The sequence below is a fragment of the Crocuta crocuta genome, unplaced genomic scaffold (assembly GCF_008692635.1).
Source record: "Crocuta crocuta isolate KB4526 unplaced genomic scaffold, BGI_CrCroc_1.0 scaffold491, whole genome shotgun sequence".
Classification (NCBI taxonomy): domain Eukaryota; kingdom Metazoa; phylum Chordata; class Mammalia; order Carnivora; family Hyaenidae; genus Crocuta; species Crocuta crocuta.
The window spans coordinates 510,274-531,828 of record NW_027532634.1 but is presented as its reverse complement, the minus strand read 5'-3'; the positions used below and the strand labels follow the sequence as shown (position 1 = coordinate 531,828).

The 21,555-nt window shown below is 34.6% G+C and overlaps 1 long non-coding RNA gene across 1 annotated transcript; it reads left to right on the top strand.

Moving 5' to 3' along the window:
• Positions 1 to 16,455: 16,455 nt before the first annotated feature.
• LOC144245249 (uncharacterized) lies at positions 16,456 to 18,743 on the top strand. Its single transcript, XR_013339216.1, has 2 exons — positions 16,456 to 16,509; positions 18,660 to 18,743. It is a non-coding gene; the product is annotated as an uncharacterized LOC144245249 (long non-coding RNA).
• Positions 18,744 to 21,555: the final 2,812 nt, after the last annotated feature.

Below are 21,555 nucleotides of genomic sequence, written 5' to 3'. Positions count from 1 at the left end.
GCTACATGGATGGAACTAGAGGGTCTTATGCTAAGTGAAATTAGTCAGAGAAAGACAAATATCATATGACTTCATTCATATGAGGACTTTAAGACACAGAATTGATGAACATAAGGGAAGGGAAGAAAAATAATATAAAAACAGGAAGGGGGATACAGACTGGGGGTAACAGACTCTTAAATATGAAGGACAAACAGATGGTTGTGGGTGGGGGCTAAATGGGCAAGGGCATAAAGGAATGTAATCCTGAAATCATTGTTGTACTCTATGCTAACTTGGATGTAAATTTTAAAAATAAGCTAAAAAAATAAATAAGTAAAATAAAAATAATCAAAGAGAGAAATGGACATTTTATTTTATTATTTTTATTTTTTGGTTTTTCAAAACTTCATTTTGCTTTTTAAAAAATGTTTATATAAAAAATTTTAAATGTTTTTTCATTTCTGAGAGACAGAGAGTCAGAGTATGGGTGGATGAGGGGGAGAAGGGAGACACAGAACTGGAAGCAGGCTCCAGGCTCTGAGCTCTTCAGCACAGAGCCACACACAGAGTTCAACACACAAACCGTGAGACCATGACCTGAGCCGAAGTCAGACACTTAACCAACTGAGCTACCCAGATGCCCCATTAATGTTTATTTATTTTGGGAGAGAGAGTGAGTGAGCATGGGATACACAGAGAGAGGGGGAGAGAGAAAGAATCCCAAGCAGCCTCTGCATTGTCAGCGCAGAACCTGAGGTGGGGCTCAAACCCATGTATCCTGTGGTCACAATCTGAGCTGAAATCAAGAGTTGCATGCTTAACCAACTGAGCCATTCAGGTGCCTCAGGATTTTTTAATTTGAAGTAATCCCTACACCCAATGTGGGGCTCAAGCTCACAACCCCAAATCAAGAGTCATATGCTCTAGTCACTTAGTCAGCCAAGCACCCCACAGATGGAAATTCTAGTATTGAATAATACAATATTTGAAATAAAGAATGAATTGGAGGTGTATAACAGCAGACTGGACATAGCAGAAAAAAGAAGAACTTAAGAAAGATAATGAAATGTACCAAGTCTGAACTGAGAAGAAAAAAAGGAAGAAGAAAACTAGATAAAATACTGAAGACATTTGGGAAAATATCAAATGGTCTAACGTACATGTATTGGAAGGCCAGGAAAGAAATGGAGATGATATAATTGTAAATAATTTTATAAAATTGTTAAAATGTACCAACATACACATTTAGGAATCTTATAAAACTCCAGGAAAGACACAACAACCAGAAATATGATAAACCAGTGGCTGAAAATCAGAGTTACAAGAGAAAATTCTTTAAAAATCCCAGACTGACAAAAACAAAAACAAAAAAAGATCCTAGATAAAAGAACATAAATATAGAAAGAAATTAAGAGGTCATATAAGGGTAAATATATGAATAAATACCAAAGAAATTTTTTTAACCAAAAGTATTTAAAAGACTAATAATGGTTTTTAAAATAATGTATAATAATGTATATATGTTTAGAAATCTGTTATAAAAATATGAATGTGTACATCTAGCTCCTATATAGATTTATGTTTTATATATGTTCTATATTTATACATGTACAACCAGAAGAGAAGATATAAAACCAATAGAAAACTGTACATATTTCATTATGGACTTTAAGTTGCTAAAACTTCACTGTATTAAAGGACAAACATTGGACATTGTTTTAAATGTTTTTATAAATTCAGTTAAAATATTTAAGTATCAGATAAGATTATTTGATTTTGTGGTGTTATTTTGAATGTAAACATTGTAGGGGACTAGAAACTTGGCAAAACAATGTTGTAGCCAAATTCAGAAACCTATGGAGAAGGAATAAACTGGGAATTGCTTGTGGCCCATGTACCATTCATTTTTATGACAGAATAAGCTGCATTAATGTACCTGTTAAAATAGAAGCTATATTTGGCATCATTTATAATATTTTAATGTATATTTAAAGTAACCAAACTACAAAATGTTGTTATCCAGCTGATATTGACTAACATTATCCTTGAAATACAATTTATTTTCTAATTATAGAATTTTAAAAATCTTGGAACTTTATTGTGTTTATATCAAAAAGTATCTTAAAATGATGTTAAACTTCTTTGTAAGTGAAATACCTAAGTTTTGGTGACTTTTAATTCAAAATATGTTTGAAATATTTAATCAATGAAGCGCTACAAAACAGCATTTAATGAATATTTAATATAAAAATAGGAAGATGTTAAAACGTATCCTTATGTAAGCTAAGGAGAACAGAAGAAACTAAATAATGAAAAATTAAATGGTATGAAAGATTTTCTTTTGAATTCTTTAATTGTACTTCATAATATAACTAATGGGAAGACTCAATGAAGCTTTAATTTTTAATTGGGCAAATTTGTTTTCTTATACATATTTAAATAAAATTAATAAGGCCTATGATTTTGTACACATATATTTGTTAAAGTATTCAAAATAATTATTATAGAGGCCATTTATGTGATTAGTGTTATCTTATTAAACAGTGCTTAAAATACAGTATAGAATATTTATGGTAGGTATTTACTGTGAATATTTTAAAAATATTTTTTAAATACCACTGTGAATATTATCAATGTAATGAATTTGTTGAGTTTGCCATACTCCTTATCACCTGTAGAGTGCTTCCTTTCTCAATTAAAGCTATTATGATATATAGAAAAGACAACTGAAAGAGTAAATGTTTTTAAATTTATTAACCGAAAGTGTAACCTTAAGTAATAAGATATGTAGGCAATTCCCTAAAAAGTTTATATGGAAAAATATATATTATATTGAAAAATATACACTTACAAGAAACTGATAAAAATTCATAAATATATATTTTTGTTGAAGCTCTTTTAAATGTTCAGGTATTCAAAGTAACAATTTTTGAAAATTGTTTTAATTTATACAAATATATGGTAGTTAAATAAATTGATTTTAGTTTTTAAAAACGTTTGAATAGGCATTTCTATGAGAACACAATAATAACAAAACTAACATTTAGGTCACTAAATACATATTTTAAAATTATATTAATATTCTTGAATTTTTATCATCATCTGTTACTCTCATTTAAGTCCCAGAGTAGATGATAAATCTAATGTTAACCTTAATTAAGGTATATGATTTTTTTTTACAGAAGGTAGACTCACTTAAGGTAGGGAAAAAACACTACCAACAGAACTTGCTCTCAGGTTGGAAAACTGAACTCTAGTCAGATATATGGAAACAAATGCACATTTCACATCTTTGAGCTCAATACTTTCACCTATGAAATATAAGGTACATTGATTATTAATGAGGGTTAGGGACAATAGGTCCAAAATGGACTCACTTGTGCTTAACCCTACATCAGTAAACCAAAACCAAAACCTTAATGCCTAACCTAATTACAGCTTCAACCTCTCTCAAGAATATGACCTTCAGCTACTCAATCTGGAGTTACTTGGCTAACACTAGTGAGGTAATCTGGTAATCTGCCAGACAGAGTCCTTTTGTTTCCCTTAGAAAGGTGACCTGTACTGAAATAAGGAATTGTTTAATAATAAATATATTTTCCACCCCTCCTCCTTTAGAAACTGTTCATTTTCTAAAGATCAGTGGAGGTCCTTTCTTTTTGCTAGTTGGGATGTTGCCTGATTCATGAATCATCAAATAAAGTAAAAATGATCTCTAAATTTACTCAGTTGAATTTTTGTTGTTTAAAAGATTCATTCAGTTTAACAATATGTCATTCAGTGATCTACAGAGCAGTTAATAGCCAACAACCACAAATATTTAACAAGCTATACACAAAGTATATAGTTTCTTTCCTATGGTAGTATCAAGTAGAAACTTTTCTTTAGAAATAAAAGGTCATAAACTTATCCCCCTATTTTGAAGCACCAAATGAAAATAAAGTATACAAAGGACCTGTGGATCAGTGTTTCCTAAATCACATTAAATTGTCAATCAGAATTCTTTTAAAAAATTTTTATAGCTTATTCATTTTTGAGACAGAGAGAGAAAGAACATGAATGGGGAAGGGACAAAGAGAGAGGAAGACACAGAATCTGAAACAGGCTCCAGGTTCTGAGCTGCCAGCACAGAACCCGATGCGGGGCTCCAATCCACAAACCGCGAGATCAAGCCCTGAGCCGAAGTCAGACGCTTAATCAGAATTTTTTGACTCAAACTTCAAGAATTAGATTGAAATATAATTGGCTACAATATAAGATATAGACAATTTGACAGGAAAATTAACATTTGGAAAAGAAAAAGTATTCTTAATAGTAATCAGAGGTAATAGGAAACATTTCTGTATAAATTACTCATGGATCAAAAGTGGATGATGGTCTACAAGTGCATACTGCAAAACAAGTGTTGAAACTATAAAAAAGGAGTTAGCTGCAAGAGAAAGCCTAATATACATACAGACATTTAGACATATATCTGCAATATATACAGCAGGAACAAAGAGAAGTAGCATTCAAAACACCAGAAAATCTCCACTAAGATTCTACTAAGAGCAAGTTGCATCCAATATTGTACTCTTCCTGCTCCTGTAAATAACTTCCCAATAGGATCTCTGATTACAAGGAACTAATGTGATCACGATATGTGTCTCACTATCTGATGCAACCTATCCCACTGTGGTAGCTAACCAAATTACTTTTCAAAACTTGCTTCCAGAAATTTAGTGCACAAATCATATTCTATATCTGATACTTGAGCTCCTATTCAGCCAAGATTCTTTTAAAGTAGAAATGGGAAGCTCTCCTTCTACTTTAATAATTGAATTAAGCTTAGAATCTAATTGAAGTCATGAATGGCTTTGTAATAGTTATCTTAAGACTGAAAAAAATAAAATAATTATTAGATATTTTTTAAAGGAAAAAAATATAGCAGAAAGGTTTGGCATCAAAGTGGAAGAGAACTTCCAATTAGCCACTGGGTTATTCTCAAATCTGTGCAATAACTGAATCAGAAAATGTTCCTGATACTATGACTCTTTGTGATTCTAAATTAAGAGATTCAGTAAATAATTAGGAACAATGTGGTCAATAATAAGGCTAATAGATGACAAATACAGTACTGGGAAGCTTAGTGCAGACTAATGAGCTGAGAAAAAAATTATAAAAGCACTCCTTTTTTAATTGTTCAGAATTATACTTAACTAACCCCAATTTGTACTTTGGGGAAAAGACAAGATTACATGAATGTAAGGAGCATAAAATCAAAGTGTGAAAGCATAACAAAACACCTACAGAAAGGTCAGACACAAAATCTTGGGAAACTCTTGAGTGATTTTTGTTTGTTTGTTTTGTTTTGTTTTGTTTTTAGCAGCCCTTCATGTCATTCAGGAACCCTTCAATTAAACTGTGGTCGCTATAACTAATATAAATCTCAGTGTCCAGACTGAGCTTATCCTATTCATATTCTACCACTAAGACAAATAAAACGAAGCATTTGACTATGCTGTCACCCAGTCATTTTTGTGGTTTACAATTAGCCATCAAGTTCTTGAATTTGTTGTTGCAGAAGATTGGTGTTTTTAGTCTGAAAAGGTATGGATCATAACTACAGTTATACAGTTATACAGAATATACATTCTTTCTTCCAAATTCTAGGTAAAAATAATCTAAGACTCTTTGCCTCTTTCTAATTGGTAATAAGAACCAATTCTGGAAGAAGTCCAGAGTTTCATCTCACAGTGTTATTGGATAATGCAATAATCACCACACCAAAAAACCAACCAAATAAACACACATAAATCGAGACTGTGGCATTATCAAGTGAGCAAGTAATCTCAGTGAGTAGTCTCGGTACCTGAATACTAAGTTATGTTATCATTTTTCAGTCATAAATTAATTGCAGTAGCCAATATGATTTTAAAACAATAAAGGTATCAATTATCCCCAAATGTGTAAATTCAGTGCAGTAAAATCAAAATCCCATTTTTATAAATATTAATAATCTGATACTAATCTTCTTATACTAATTTCAAATACAAAGATGAAATATTTAGAATTGTTAAATACTGAATGAGGACAAAAATAGAGAATTTATGTTACCTAATTTAATTATTAGTATGATAATTTAATATCTAAAACTGTAAATCAACAGACTGTGGGCCAATTCCTACTGCAGCTTCTTTTCATATGTTCTAAAACCTAAGACTGGTTTCTAAATTTCAAAGGGTTGTAAAAATAAACAAAGATGGAGGGGGCAAGTGGCGGAGAAGTAAGGAGCTCCGTACTTGCACTCGCGCCCATACATCACATGGAAAAGATCTGAAGTCATTGGAAACCTTACAAAACTTGAGAGATTGGGAGAAAAAGGACGCAGAATCCACTGAGAAAGCCTTCTAACGTGAGTGTGAACTGGGGAAGATAAAATCGGGCCAGGATCAGTGACTCCAGGGTCAGAGGTGATCCCCCTCTACCCTCTACGGGGAGTGAGAGGGGAAAAAGAGAGAGTCCGAAACAGAAAAGCCTCCGCTCGGGGGAGGGAGGGACCTCCGCTCGGGGCATAGAAAGACAGTACATGCCAAATACCTGCATGCCGGGTCCCCTCGCGCCAGCTGGTCCCGGGGGGTGCTGGGCGCACAGACTGCTCCTTTGTGCTTATTCCTGGTGGGCTGGACCTCAGAGTAGCGGCGCGTCTGCCGCCATTGTCCCCCCAGGCGGCTGGGGCCCCTGAAAGAGCCGCGCGCGGACATAGGGCGTCTGCGCTCCTGGCTGGCTGGAACTCTAGAGGGAAGGCAAAAAGCGAAAAACTGGGAAATTTGCCTGTGCGTTCGTGCTTCAGGTGACGAGCCATAGAGGGACCTGGTTTTCCTCACTCCAGAGCGCTCGGGCTCAGTGCACCTGGTAGGCAAGACCCAGCCCATGCGCGCCAGCCCGACCCAGAGAAGGAAGCAGCAATTCTGACCAACTTTGGCTGCGCCCCCGGTACAGGGAGTTTACACGCCCAAAAAAGCGAGGTGCAGCGCTTGCTTCAAGAAGGTACTGGAGCACCATCACTCTCCTCCACACAACCTCCAAGGCAGAGCTCCCGCCTGAGGCATTGGATCACGCCACACCCATCCCTGCTTGAGAGCTGCCCTCTGGTCTCCGGTCTGCATAAACAATCACAATGAGTCCATTCTGTAGATGTAAATTCTACATCTACCGACATTTTCATCTCTTTCTCTCAGGAGTAATTAGACTATATAGTTTCTCTGGATAACACCAGCATCCTTCTCTCACCTATCCAACCATATTCCACCCTTTACTTCTTTGAAAAAAGCTTCTGATCCCTTCTGCCTGTACATTCTATTTCCAATTTTGCCTCATCGCCACCCTGTCTTCTCTGTCTTTCTCTATGCTCTTCAACCAGGAGTGTATACACATGGCTATTTAACTGTAGCTGGGAAATCCGGTTATATGCTTTAAACCGTTCTTTGTCCATCGGTTTTTTTCTTTTTTCCTTTACTTTTCTCCTTTTTGACCCTTTTATGTATTTTATACCCCCTATTATTCACCCTCCCTCCTCCATCTTTTCTCTTAACTTCTGCGTTTTCCCACACGCTTTGCATGCTAATTGAATTAGCTTGTGCGTTTGTGTGCTCCTGCTCCCTGTGTGTTTGTCTGTTCTCTTTTCCAGGGCTACCTCAAGAAACAAGCCAGAGTACACAAGGTGGGGTGTCCCAAATATCACTACGAAGAGGAAAATAAAATAACAAAGGTCCCAACAAGAGGGACAAAGATTACCATTCAAAAAACACTCTCTGAAAGGATAGGCCCTGAACAGTCAAAGAGTCTTCTTGGATATAGCAGCGCTCATAGATTCTGAGAGCTTAACATGTCTTTAAAACCGACAAGAGCCAGAAAGCTAACTAAAATGACGAAACAAAAGAGCTCTCCTCCAAAGAAACTCCAAGAAGAAATGACAGCGAATGAACTGCTCAAAACAGATATCAGCANGGACTTTAATACTCCGCTTACAGCAATGGATAAGTCAACCAGACAGAAAATACTAAATAATGGACTTGAAAGACACATTGGACCATATGATCCTGTCAATAGGTGCAGAAAAAGCATTTAACAAAATACAGCATCCCTTCTTAATAAAGACTCTAGAGAAAGTCAGGATAGAAGGAACCTACTTAAACATCATCAAAGCCATCTATGAGAAGCCTTCAGCTAACATCATCCTCAACGGGGAAAAACTGAGAGCCTTCCCCCTGAGATCTGGAACACGACAGGGATGTCCACTCTCACCACTGTTGTTTAACATAGNCATGGCAATGAGAAAGAATGAAATCTGGCCATGTGTAGCAACATGGATGGACCTTGAGGGTGTTATGCTGAGCGAAATAAGTCAGGCATAGAAGGACAAATATCATATGTTTGCACGTATAGGAGGATTTGGAGGAATTTAACTGAGGAACAATGTGGAGAAGAAGTGAGGAAATGGTGGGGGAAAGGGAGATAGGCAAACCATGAGAGACTGTTGAATGCTGACAAAAACTGAGGACTGATAGACGTGGGGGGGAGGGAGGGATGGGCATGGAGGAGGGCACTTGTGGGGATGAGCACTGGGTGTTATGTGGAAACTAATTTGACAATAAACTATTTGTAAAATAAATAAATAAATAAATAAATAAACAAACAAAGATGAATATGCAGTGTGACCCCTAAAGGACAAAATATTTATTATGTGGCCTTTACAGGAAAAAAAAAAACAACAAACAATTCTTGGTATAAAGTAACAGTAATCAAGACAGTGTGGTAAAGGTGAAGGACAGGCAAATGCATCAAGGAACAGAGTAAATGTCCAAAAATCAAGCCACACATACATAGTCAAATTACCTTTGACAAAGGTATTGATGTAATTTAGTGAGGAAAATCATTTCTTTTCAAAAATATTTCCTGAATATCTGTATTTCCATATCCACACCTAGCTCCATAATTCACATTACTTGCTAAAAATTAATTTGAGATTGACCTTTTGTCACCCTGTGATTGGAAGCAAGTTTGAAGGTAATTGGTGCACTTGTAAGTGGGATCAGTTCCTTGATTTCTCTTTCTACTGCTTCATTATTGGTGTATAAATGCAAGAGGTTTCTGTATGTTGATTTTGCATCCTACAACTTTGCTGAATTTGTGTATCAGTTCTACCAATTTTTTAGTTGGAGTTTTTCGGGTTTTCTACATAATGTATCATGTCCTCTGAAAAGAGTGAAAGTTTGGCTTCTCCCTTGCTGATTTGGATGTCTTTTATTGCTTTTTATTGTCTGACTGCTGAGGCTAGGACTTCCAGTACTATGTTAAAAAACAATGGTGAGAGTGGACATCCCTTTCTTGTTCCTAACCATAGGGGGAAAGCTCTCAGTTTTTCCTATTGAGGATGATACTGGCTGTGGGTTTTTCATATATGGCCTTTATTATATTTAGATATGTTCCCTCTATCCCTACTTTGTTGAGGGTATTTATCATAAATGGATGTTGTACTGTGTCAAATGATTTTTCTGCATCTATTGAGAAGATCATATGGTTCTTATCCTTTCTTTAATTAATGTGGTGTATGATGTTGATTGATTTGTGAATACTGAATCACTTTGCAGCCCAGGAATAAATCCTACATGATTGTGATGAGTGTTTCTTTTAATGTACTGTTGGATTTGATTTGCTAGTATTTTGTTGAGAACTGCCGTATCCATATTCATCAAGGATACTGGCCTGTATTTCTCTTTTTAAGTGTGGTCGTTGTCTGTTTTTGAATATCCGGGTATTGCTGGTCTCATAAAATTTTGTTTGGAAGTTTTCTTTGCATTTCTATTTTTTGGATTAGTTTGAGAAGAATAGGTATTAACCTTTCTTTAAATGTTTGGCAGAATTCCTCTGTGAGGCCATCTGGCCCTGCACTTTTGTTTGTTGGGAGAGTTTTGATTCCTGATACAATTTCTTTGCTGATTATTGGTCTGCTCAGATTCTCTATTTATTCCTATTTCAGATTTTGTAGTTTATATGTTTCTAGGAATGTATCTATTTCTTCAAGATTGTCTGATTTGTTGGAATATAATTTTTCATAACATTCTCTTATAATTGTTTGTATTTCTGTGGTGTTTGTTGTTATTTCTCCTCTCTCATTTTTGATTATATATATGGGTCCTTTCTCTTTTCTTTTTGATAAGTCTTTCTAGGGGTTTATCAATTTTATATATTGTTTCCAAAAAAAAAGTCCTAGTTTAATTGATCTGTTCTAAAGGGTTTTCTGTTGGTCTGTTCCTATTTCACTTATTTTTGCTCTAATCTTTATTATTTCCCTTCTTCTGCTGGCTTTAGGTGTCACTTGTCATTCTTTTCCTAGCTCCTGTAGGTGTAAGCTGAGGTTGTTTCTTTGATGTTTTTCTTTCTTCTTGAGGTAGCTTTTTATTGCTATACACTTTGCTCTCTTAGGACTACTTTTGCTCTATCTCAAAGGTTTTGGACATGTTTCATTTTCACTTGTTTCTGTGTAATTTTTAAATTATTTTTCTTTTAATTTCCTGGTTGTCTCATTCATTTTTTATTAACATGTTCTTTAACCTCCATTTATTTGTGGTCTTTCAAATTTTTTTCTTGTGGTTGACTTTGAGCTTCATAGTGTCGTGGTCAGAAAATATGCATGCTATGATCTCAATTTATGTATATTGTTGAGGCTGATTTGTGACCTCGTATGTGACCTATTCTGAAAAACTGTCCCATGTGCACTCAAAAAGAATGCGTATTCTGCTGCTTTAGGATGAAATGTCCTGAATATATCTGTTATATCCATCTGGTCCAGTGTGTCATTAAGTCATTATTTTCCTGTTGATTTTCTGCTTAGTTTGTCCATTGATTTAAGTAGGATATTGAAGTCCCCTACTATTATTGTATTATCAAAGAGTTCCTTTATGTTTATTATGAATTATTTTATATATTTAGGTGTTCCAAATTGGAGACATAAATATTTACAATTGCTGGATCTTCTTGTTGGATAGTCTCCTTTATTATATAGTGCGTTCTTCGTCTCTTGTTAGTCTTTGGTTTAAAAATCTAGTCTGTCTGATATGAGTATTGCTACTTCAGCTTTTTTCTTTTTGACGTCTAGTTGCCTGAAAAATACTTCTTGATCCCTTCACTTTAATCTGCATGTATCTTTCGGTCTAAAAACCATAGACACCTAGGAATAAACCTAATTAATGAGGTAAAAGATCTGCACTCTGAAAATTATAAAACCATTATGAAAGAAATTGAAGATAACACAAAGAAATGGAAAAACATTCCATGCTGAAGGATGGGAAGAACAGGTATTGTTAAAATGCCTATACTACCTAAAATAATGTATACATTTAAAGCAAAGTCTATCAAAATACCACCAGCATTTTTCATAGAGCTAGAACAAAGAATCCTAAAATCTGTGTAGAAACACAAAAGACTCCAAATAGTGAAAGCAATCTTGAAAACGGAAAACAAAGCTGGAAACATCACAATTCCAGACTTCAAATTATGCTACAAAGCTGTAGTAATCAAGATAGTATGGTACCAGTACAAAAATAGACACACAGATCAATGGAACAGAATATAAAACACAGAAATGCACCCACAACAATATAATGAATTAATCTTCAATAAAGCAGGAAACAATATACAATGGAAGAGTCTCTACAATAAACGGTGTTGAGAAAACTGGACAGTAATGTGCAAAAGAATGAAACTGGACTATTTTTTAACATTATACACAAAACTAAATTCAAAATGGATAAAAGACTAAATGTGAGACAGGAAACCAATCCAAATGCTACAAGAGAAAACAGGCAGTAATCTCTTTGACATCAGCTGTGGTAATTTCCTATTAGGTGTTTCTCCTGAGGCAATGGGAACAAAAGCAAAAATAAACTAGTGAGACCTCATCAAGATAAAAAGCTTCATAGCAAAGGAAACAATCAACAAAACTAACAGGGAACTTATGGAATGGGAGAAGATATTTGCAGTGATAAATTTAATAAAAGGTTAGTATCTATAATCTATAAAGAACTTACAAAACAACACCCAAGAAAACAAGTAATTCAGTTAAAAAATGGGCAGATAACATGGACATTTTTTCAAGGAAGAATTCCAGATTGCCAACAGGCACGTGAAATGATGCTCAACATCACTCATCCTCAGGGAAATACAAATCAAAATTACAATGAGATATCATGTCACCCCTGTCAGAATGGACAAAATTAGCAACACAGGAAACCACAGATATTGGTGAGGATGGGGAGAAAGGGAAACACTCTTACACTGTTGGTGGGAATGCAAAGTGGCACAGCCACTATGGAAAACAGTATGAAGATTCCTCAAAAAGCTAAAAATAGAACTACTCTACCATCCAGCAATTGCACTATGAGGTATTTCCCCAAAGGCTATGAAAATACTGATTCAAAGAGATACATGAACCCCAATGTTTATAATAGCATTATCAAAAATAGCTAAATTCTGCAGAGTCCAAATGTTCATCAACTGATGAATATATATACAATGGGATATTACTCAGCCATAAAAAGAGTGAAATCTTGCCATTTCTGATGGCATAGATGGACTTGAAGAACATTATGCTAAGTGAAACAAGTCACTCAGAGAAAGACAAATACCATATGATTTCACTCAGATATAGAATTTAAGAAACAAAACAGATTAACATGGGGGGTCAGTGGAAAAAGAGAGGCAAACAAGGAAAGAGAATGTTAACTAAAGAGAACAAACTGATGGTTACTGGAGGGGAGGCAGAGGGGAAGATGAGTTAAATAAGTGATTGGTATTAGGGAGGGCACTTGTTATGATGAGCACTGGGTGTTGTATGTTAAGTGATGAATCACTAAATTCTACACCTGAAACTAATATTGCACTGTATGTTAACTTACTGGAATCTAAATAAAAACTTGGAAAAACAATAAAGATATGTGAAAGAAAGTCATTGAGACTAGAGTGGGTAAGAAGGGAAACCAAGGGAATGTAATTGAGGGGTCACTAAAGAGAAGAGACAGGGACCAAAACATGAACAAAAGTTGAACATTCGGGGCAGGATATTGGGTGGGCTCCATAATAAACAGTGACATTTGAGCAGAGACTTGGAAGGAGTAGAGATCATCAGGTAAATGAGCAAAGGAAGAACAAATGTCATAATGTGGACTTATTGCTTGTTTTATTTTAGGGAAACAAAGAAACCAGTGTGCAATTAGTAAAGCAAGAAAGAGGTTCAGTGGTAAAAATTTTGGAAAAGAGCTCATAATAAAATGTCTTAATTTTATTCTAATTATGATCTCAAGATTTGAGTCTTGTGTTGAGCAGAGGAATGTCATAGTTTGATCTACATGCAAAATATTAGTTTCTTTGTTGCTCAGAGAGTAGATTGAATGAGAAGCAAGAATGACATCAAGATCAGTTGATCATGTCATCAGGCATGAGATGATAAGGAACACTACATGAAGTTCTTTAGTAATTATCTATTTAATTCAATAGTTGCCACTATTCTCTCTCTAAAGCAGGTATCCCAGTTACTCACACTTTTCATAAGTGTAATTATGGCTTATTCAAGGTCAGACAACTAGGAAATTACAGATTTGGTATAAACAGAGTTTTTAATCACTTCCTTATGATGCTTTCCATAAACACACAAAGAAATACAAACATAAGGGGGCTGTAGTTTCAGAGAATAACAATGAAATGAAGAATTGAATTAGAATATAGAATTGCATCATTTACTGGGACCATCTGATTTTATATTATCAAATACATTTTTAATATCAGTTGTGAATATCCTCTGGGGGAAGCAAAAAAAGTAAGTTGACCAATCATAGTGTGTCTTTAAGATATGTCTTCTCACATTCAAAAAAAGATGAAAAAAAGACAAAGTCCTTAACTGTATTGTTGCTTTCCTTAGGAAATACTGTATGTCAGGAAGGCAAGTGAAGAGAGAGCATACGATTTGCAGCATTTGGTATTTACTTCAGAGTGTAGGGTTAGTTTTGCATGTGGGTGCTTGCTGCCTGTTGAGACTATTAGTCCATGTAATAAGAAATGTTACTACCAAAAAAAAAGGTATTATGAGTAGAATTTTCCTATTTAAAGCACATTTTATCAATTAAATCTGACTATATCCTTAGGGTAAGAGATGTATTGTGGTTTCCCTTCTAATTGCCCTTATATTGAACACTGATGTGAGGTTTCTTTTGTGGTTAACCTTTGCCAACAGTATTACTGGATTGACTTTCCCTTCACACAGCACTTGCTGTTATGCCATCTTTTATTTCTATAAATCTCTTTGGTTTCCCTATCAACAATGAATATAACACTACCTCTTTTCCCATAAAGGAAGACACATTTTTAAAAAGTTCAGCATTCTTTTGTCCCAACTCATGCTCAGAATGTTTGTATCTTTCTTTTCTCTCAGATTCCCAAATGGATGGTGCTAATCCATTCTGCTGAAGTGAAGAACAAAAGGAGTGAATTTAATTTCATGAATGGAAAATTACATGTGTAGGTAGGGGATTTTATAGGGGTAATTTACTTCCAAAATTATTTTTTTAACATTTAGTTTTGAAAGACAGAAACAGAGCACAAACAGGGGAGGGGCAGAGAGAGAGGGAGACACAGAATCCAAAGAAGCCTCCAAGCTCTGGCTGTCAGCACAGAGCCTGATGCGGGGCTTGAACCCAGGAACCATGAGATCATGACCTGAGCCGAAATCAGCACTTAGCCAACTGATCCATCCAGGCTCTCCTGGGGGTAATTTACTTTCAGTTGATAAGTAAGAAAATAGAGTAGTAATCTTAGTTGGTTTCTGTGAATCTGTAGTTATAAACTTTGGGATTAGTCAGACCCAGCTCCATGATCCATATCAGGATTTGGCATGTTACAGGTCTGGGGCCAAATCCAGCCTGCTACTTGTCTTTGTAAATAAAGTTTAATTGTAACTCAGCAATACCCATTAGTTTATAGACAGTTAAGCTGAGTAGCTGTGATAGAGGTCATATGACCTATGAAGTAGAAAATACTATCTGACCTTTTATTCAAAAAAGATATACCCATAATTTGGCTATTGTTGATAGGGCTGCTATAAACACTGGGGGTACATGTGCCCCTATGAATCAGCACTCTTGTATCCTTTGAAAGAATACCTAGTGGTATAATTACTGGGTTGTATGGTAGTTCTATTTTTAATTTTTTGGAAAACCTCCATTCTGTTTTCCAGAGTGGCCGCACCAGTTTGCATTCCCACCAGCAGTGCAAAAGTGTTCCCCTTCCTCTGCATCTTTGCCAACATCTGCTGTTTCCTGAGTTGTTAATTTTAGCCATTCTGACAGGTGTGAGGTGGAATCTCATTGTTTTGATTTGTATTTCCCTGAAGATAAGTAATGTTGAGCATCATTTCATCTGTATATTTGCCATCTGGATGTCTTCTTTGGAAAAGTGTCTATTCATATCTTCTATCACATTTCTTCACTGGATTATTTGGTTTTTGGTTGTCGTTTGATAAGTTCTTTATAGATTTTGGATACTAACCCTTTATCTGGTATGTCATTTGCAAATATCTTCTCCCATTATGTTAGTTGCCGTTTAGTTTTATTGATTGTTTCCTTTGCCATGAAGAAGCTTTTTATCTTGATGAGGTCCCAATAGTTCATTTTTGCTTTTATTTCCCTTGCCTCCAGAGACATGTCAAGGAAGCAGGTGCTGCAGCTGAGGTCAAAGAGGTTGCTGTGTTTTTTTTTCTCCTGTAGGATTTTAATGGTTTTCTGTTTTCCATTTAGAGCCCATATGTCCATCTACTGATGAATGGATAAAGTAGATGTGGTGTACACATATGTATGTGTATGTACATACATGTACATATATATGTACATACATATATACACAATGTAGTACTACTTGGCAATGAAAAAACAATGAAAGATTGCCATTTCCAGCAACATAGATGGAGCTACAGCATAATATGCTAAGTGAAAGAAGTCAGAGAAAGACAAATATCATATGATACCACTCATATGTGGGATTTGAGAAGCAAAATATGAACACAGGGAAAGGGAAGGAAAAATAAGATAAAAACACATAGGGAGGCAAACCATGAGAGATTCTTATCATATAGAATAAACTGACGGTTGGTGGAGTGGAGCTGGGTGCAAGGGATGGGTTAAATGGGTGATGAGCATTAAGGAGGGCACTTTTTGGGATGAGCTCTGGGTATCATATATAAAAGATAAGTCACTGGATTCTACTGAAGCCGTGACAACACAGTATGTTAACTTGAACTTAAATAATAAAAAATAAATAAAAAGTAAAATAATACTAAAAAAGAAAAAAATATATGTTGACTCCTAATCTACATAACCTCTTTCAAGAATACTTACATTACAGAGTTGTTCTGATGATAAACTAATATTGATATGTTGATAGGTACCTGAAGAAATGAGTGCTTTCTTGGAACACCATTGGCATTCAATTATTAGTAAGGTTGGTATCTTTAGGCATGTGACAGTAGATTCTGCTAATAAGTCCCAAGCAATGAGACCCACCCAATGGTCTTGGATCTTGTTTGTGAACCCAGACCCCTCACCATCTGTTCCAGATGAATCTTCTGTATCACTTTTCCAAGAGTGGGTAGATAATGAACTACTCCAAAATAACATGATATATGTTCTATTAGTCATGAGTTAGAAATATTCCTTTTTAAAAATTTTAATGTTTTAAGTATTTTTAAGAGAGAGGTAGAGACAGTACGAGCAGGGGAAGGTCAGAGAGAGAAGGAGACAGAATCCAAAGACAGGCTCCAGGCTCTGAGCTAGCTGTCAGCACAGAGCCCGACACGGGGCTCAAACCTACTAACTGTGAGATCATGACCTGAGCTGAAGTCGGATGCTTAGCCGACTGAACCACCCAGGCAGGCACCCCAGAAATATTCTTTGATATTTAAATAGATAACAATTTTTAATAGTTGGGAACCACTGGGCTACTGTATCCATGTGGTATTCTAATTAATCTTTCATTTTTATTTCATTTAAGCATTACTCTGTCAATCTCACTGATTTAATGATATCTGCAACTTTGTACCAATATTATCCTGACATTCTGTTACTAAGAATAACCTACCTATATATTAAAATATAAACTTGGGAGGTGTATCAATAAAATTACTCCAACTAACAAGAGATTTATCATCAGGCAAACTTTGCAAGAATATTTAAAACATGCATTGATTTATTTAAGGGTATTAAACATGTGATTCATTTGTATCCATTTGGCATGAGGTAAGCTCTGAGGAACATAAAGAATGTTCAGCCCCGGTGGTTTTTTGAATCATTGTGTATCAGGAAGACCTTTTAATCAATGTATTTTATAATTAATTATCAAAAGAGATAATATGCTTCTGTCAATAAGTTTGTGGATGTGTGTTTGCTTGTTTGTTTATAATATTAGATTAGTTCCTGTTGGTTTCTGTAACATTAGAAAGGAAGACTTTTCCTGGCTAAATGCCTTCTGTATAGTGAAAGAGCTTATGTGGTCTGGTGTGATGACTGTTTTTCTTCCATTGCCTTTGGTTTTGGAAACCACGTTTTTTAAGGCAAATGTAGGCAAACTTTTTTCTGTAAAAGCTGACCACAAAGAAAATATTTTAGTCTTTCTAGCTACCAACAGTATATATTTTTTTTAAAATCTTTTTTACCCCCCTTTACAAGTACAGAAATTATTCTTATCTCAGGGCTATACAACAATAGGACCCGACCCATTTTTGGCCCAAAGGCTGACATTGGGTTGGCTGAGGTCTGTTGTTTTGTTTTTTTTTTTAATTTTTTAATGTTTTATTTACTTTTGAGAGAGAGAGAGAGACAACGTGAACAGGAAAGGGACAGGAAGAGAGGGAGACACAGAATCTGAAGACAGGCTCCAAACTAGCTATCAGCACAGAGCCCCACATGGGGCTTGAACCCACAAACCACAAGATCATGACCTGAGCCAAAGTGTGACGCTTAACCGACTAAGCCACTAGGGCGCCCCACTGACCTCTGTTTTAATTAGCCATCCTTGTTCTAGTGAAGAGGACAGTAAGTGTAGCAAGATCCCATGAACATTCAATCTGATGTTTCGGTACAGACTCCCTGGTTCTTTGCTCACTTTTCTGCATTAGTTGTTATACTGCCATGTAATATCAGAGCAACAATATACTAAATCTTGTTAACCAAGCCTCAAAATAAGAAACCACCTCTGTACCAATATGTCAAGTGAGTATGTCATATGATTTGAGGGACATCAGGTGGCCATTCTTATAAAATAGCATTAGAAATATATAATAGTTTGTCAATCATTAATATATGAATTACTTTTGTGCATGGCTTATTCCTTATGCAATATAATAATCCAAATGTGGTATTCAAAATAGTGTAACCTGAATAAGCTTAACAAATGCCTTCCAATGAGGCAAAAAGTGGAAAAAGAGTCCTAGAAAAGTGAATGTAAAAAATAGAGATGTTTTGCCAAAACATATTTGAAGCACTGAGGAGAAACGTCTCTCTAACCTTAGAAATGCTGATCTAACTACCATATTATAACTTTGGGAGCTTCTAAGAACCCTAGAGATTTCATAAAAGTCCTTTCTTTTTCAATAGGGATACAGTCACAGGAGGAGGAAGAAACTGAGCAGAGAGAGAAGGCAAATATTACAAGAAAATAAACTTTTCTGAATATAGAAATGGAAACAATTTGTTGAATTCTTTTATACTTTTCTAGAAAAAAATCTTTAATATTTTATTCCTCAAATTTTCTTGATTTAAGATTTTTGGTAACTACCAAAACTCCCTTTCAGTCACCCCACAGGCAAAAAGCAAACAAATAAAAATACATCTTCTTTTGAGGCATAAAAACCAAAGGTACTGAATCAATGCCCAACATGGTGACAGAGTTAACTTGTGAAATTTCATCATAGAGTAATTCTCTTTTCTAAGTTCTACATTCTACTTTTCATTACTTGATGTGATTCTAGGCCCAAATCAATCCTAATTTGAGTTCTATACAAACAAGACTTTAAGGATGTCTGAGGATACTATGAAATCTTATTTCATAAGCCTTACAACCCTGAAAATGGGGTAGTAATAACAATGACATGAATAAGAATTATTTCAACATATTTTACATCCTCACCATTTCTTTTGGTCAGTGCTTTCAAACTGACATGAGTTTTGTTATAAAGAGAAGTGAGAGGCAGGTGTTCAAGGCCAAAAGGAAGGCTACATTGGTCAGGCAAGAAGGGAATTGGTTTGACTTTGCTCCAAGCAGGCAATTAAGGGATGATGAATTAGAATCCCCTCAAAGCGGGAACCCTATTACTCTCAGACATGTCATGCACTCCGAAGTGTAAAATGCCTAATCATAAATAATAATGTCACTAATTGTTTAGGAAAAAAAAAAACCTGAAACAAATACTGCTGCTATATGTAAGTGGCATCATGGATTGAAAAGAATGAATTCATCTTAAAATATTTTTTGCTATGGTCATAAACACATAATTTTAGTCCTTAAAATACAAGTGGAAGGACATAACATGAAACTAGGACAGTATCTGCTCCTTTATCCAAAGGTGGTAAAAGAGTCCAAACATCTTTGTCATCTGAGGTACAGATCAAAGTAACTGAAAAATCAAATTGTCTGCCTTAATGTTTGAGCTAAAGCTCTTAAAAGACCTAGTTGAAGTTTGTACAAGTATGATATGAACATAAGTTATTATGGGATTTGATATTACGGTTTTAGTAGCCATAAGTATACTGGTATCTATCTGTATGTATACATATACAAATCTACTACAGTATGCAGGTCACAGATACTGACTAAACCAATGAATGAATGATTAATGTTTGCAATAGATACACATGTTTAAAAATTACTTTTTTTAAGTTTCTGGAATAAAAACAATATGACATATCAGCCACATTTTCGTCAAGTGATAATGTGAACGTAATGAAAACATGTTCATTAAATTTTTACTTTTATTGATATATAACCTTTGAAATGTGTTCTTTATTGAATTTATAATGCCATTATATTCACAAATGATATATTTTGAACTACGTACACTGATAGGAATCAATAGAAATTCTGTAAGCTTGCATCTGCCTTATCAAAATTTTAGTAATAATTTTTAAAGACATTTCTCCAGCTTTATTGGGAAGTGTTAACATATAACATTGTGTAAGTTTAATGCCATTATGAGGATTAAATTAGATATATAAAATCTGAAAAATATTCAAAGTATAATTATAGACATTGTTATATAAACGAGGCATAATGATACTCTGATGACAGGTTGCTTGAGAATGCAATATCATGTATGTCAAATACCTACTATAGTGCCTGACACAGAGAAAGCATTCTCTAAGTGGTGTAGCTATTATGATTTAGGAGCCATCTCTTATAGCCTGGGATTAATTCATTTAGAAAATGTCAGTAATACAATAAATAAATGTTGAGTATTTGCACTATTTCAGGAAGTATGCTTATATTTAGAGGGGAAATAAAACTACTCTTGTCCTCAAGGAACACATAATTCAACTACATTATAGCATTTACATATGTATGTATATATAATATATAATTATATATATTAATATATTAAATGTGTTCATTATCATGCATATAAATATATGATTAAATATATATTCTATTAATATAATATATAATTTTATGTATATACATACACACACACACAAACACTATAATACTGTACCATGACTAAAGTGTGATAATAAAATGTTTTGAGATAGGAAAAAGGGAAAAAGTTTACTGTCTCTGGAAGTTTAAGTATTATCCTTTTAGCTCATAAAAAATTATGGAATTCTGTAAATTAGTTTAATAGCATGTGATGGTTAGTATTTTATATTTTTGCTTTTACACTTTTCCTCCTAGTATAATTAGAATGATTAATGTATTCTGGCAATGTTTTCTGTGTATATGTACATATATACACATCTGTATATAAAGAGAATATAATCTATTGGCAAAACACATTGAAACTGTCTTTTGTTTGATTTGTATTTCTTTTAGGCTTACAACATAATTCAGTTTTATGTGTTCATTTTTTAAGGCTTATTAAAATGGACAAAAAATACTTCATAACTTCATTTTTACCATAAAATGTATGTTCCCTCTTGGTCTATTAAACATTTTAACACACTAATGCCTAGTTTTATTCTGCCTCTTTTTATTGAAGTACAAACATACTTAGGAATACTGTACATTGGAACTAATAATGATAAAAAATAAAACCTAGATTGGTTCCTAAAGAAGTCCGGTATAGAAGATTCAAGTTGATTAACAGAATAACACTGAATCTTTCCTTCTTAAGAAACCAAGTTTATTTATCAAATGTTCACTTAATTACAATTAGAGGTGTGTTCTTTCGTTTTATATTCTGAACCAGTTTTGTGATAGGATATAAGTGGTGGAAATGTGACAGCTAAGCTGACTGAGGATGTCAATAGGGTAAAGACGAGGAAAAAGCCCTCTGTAATT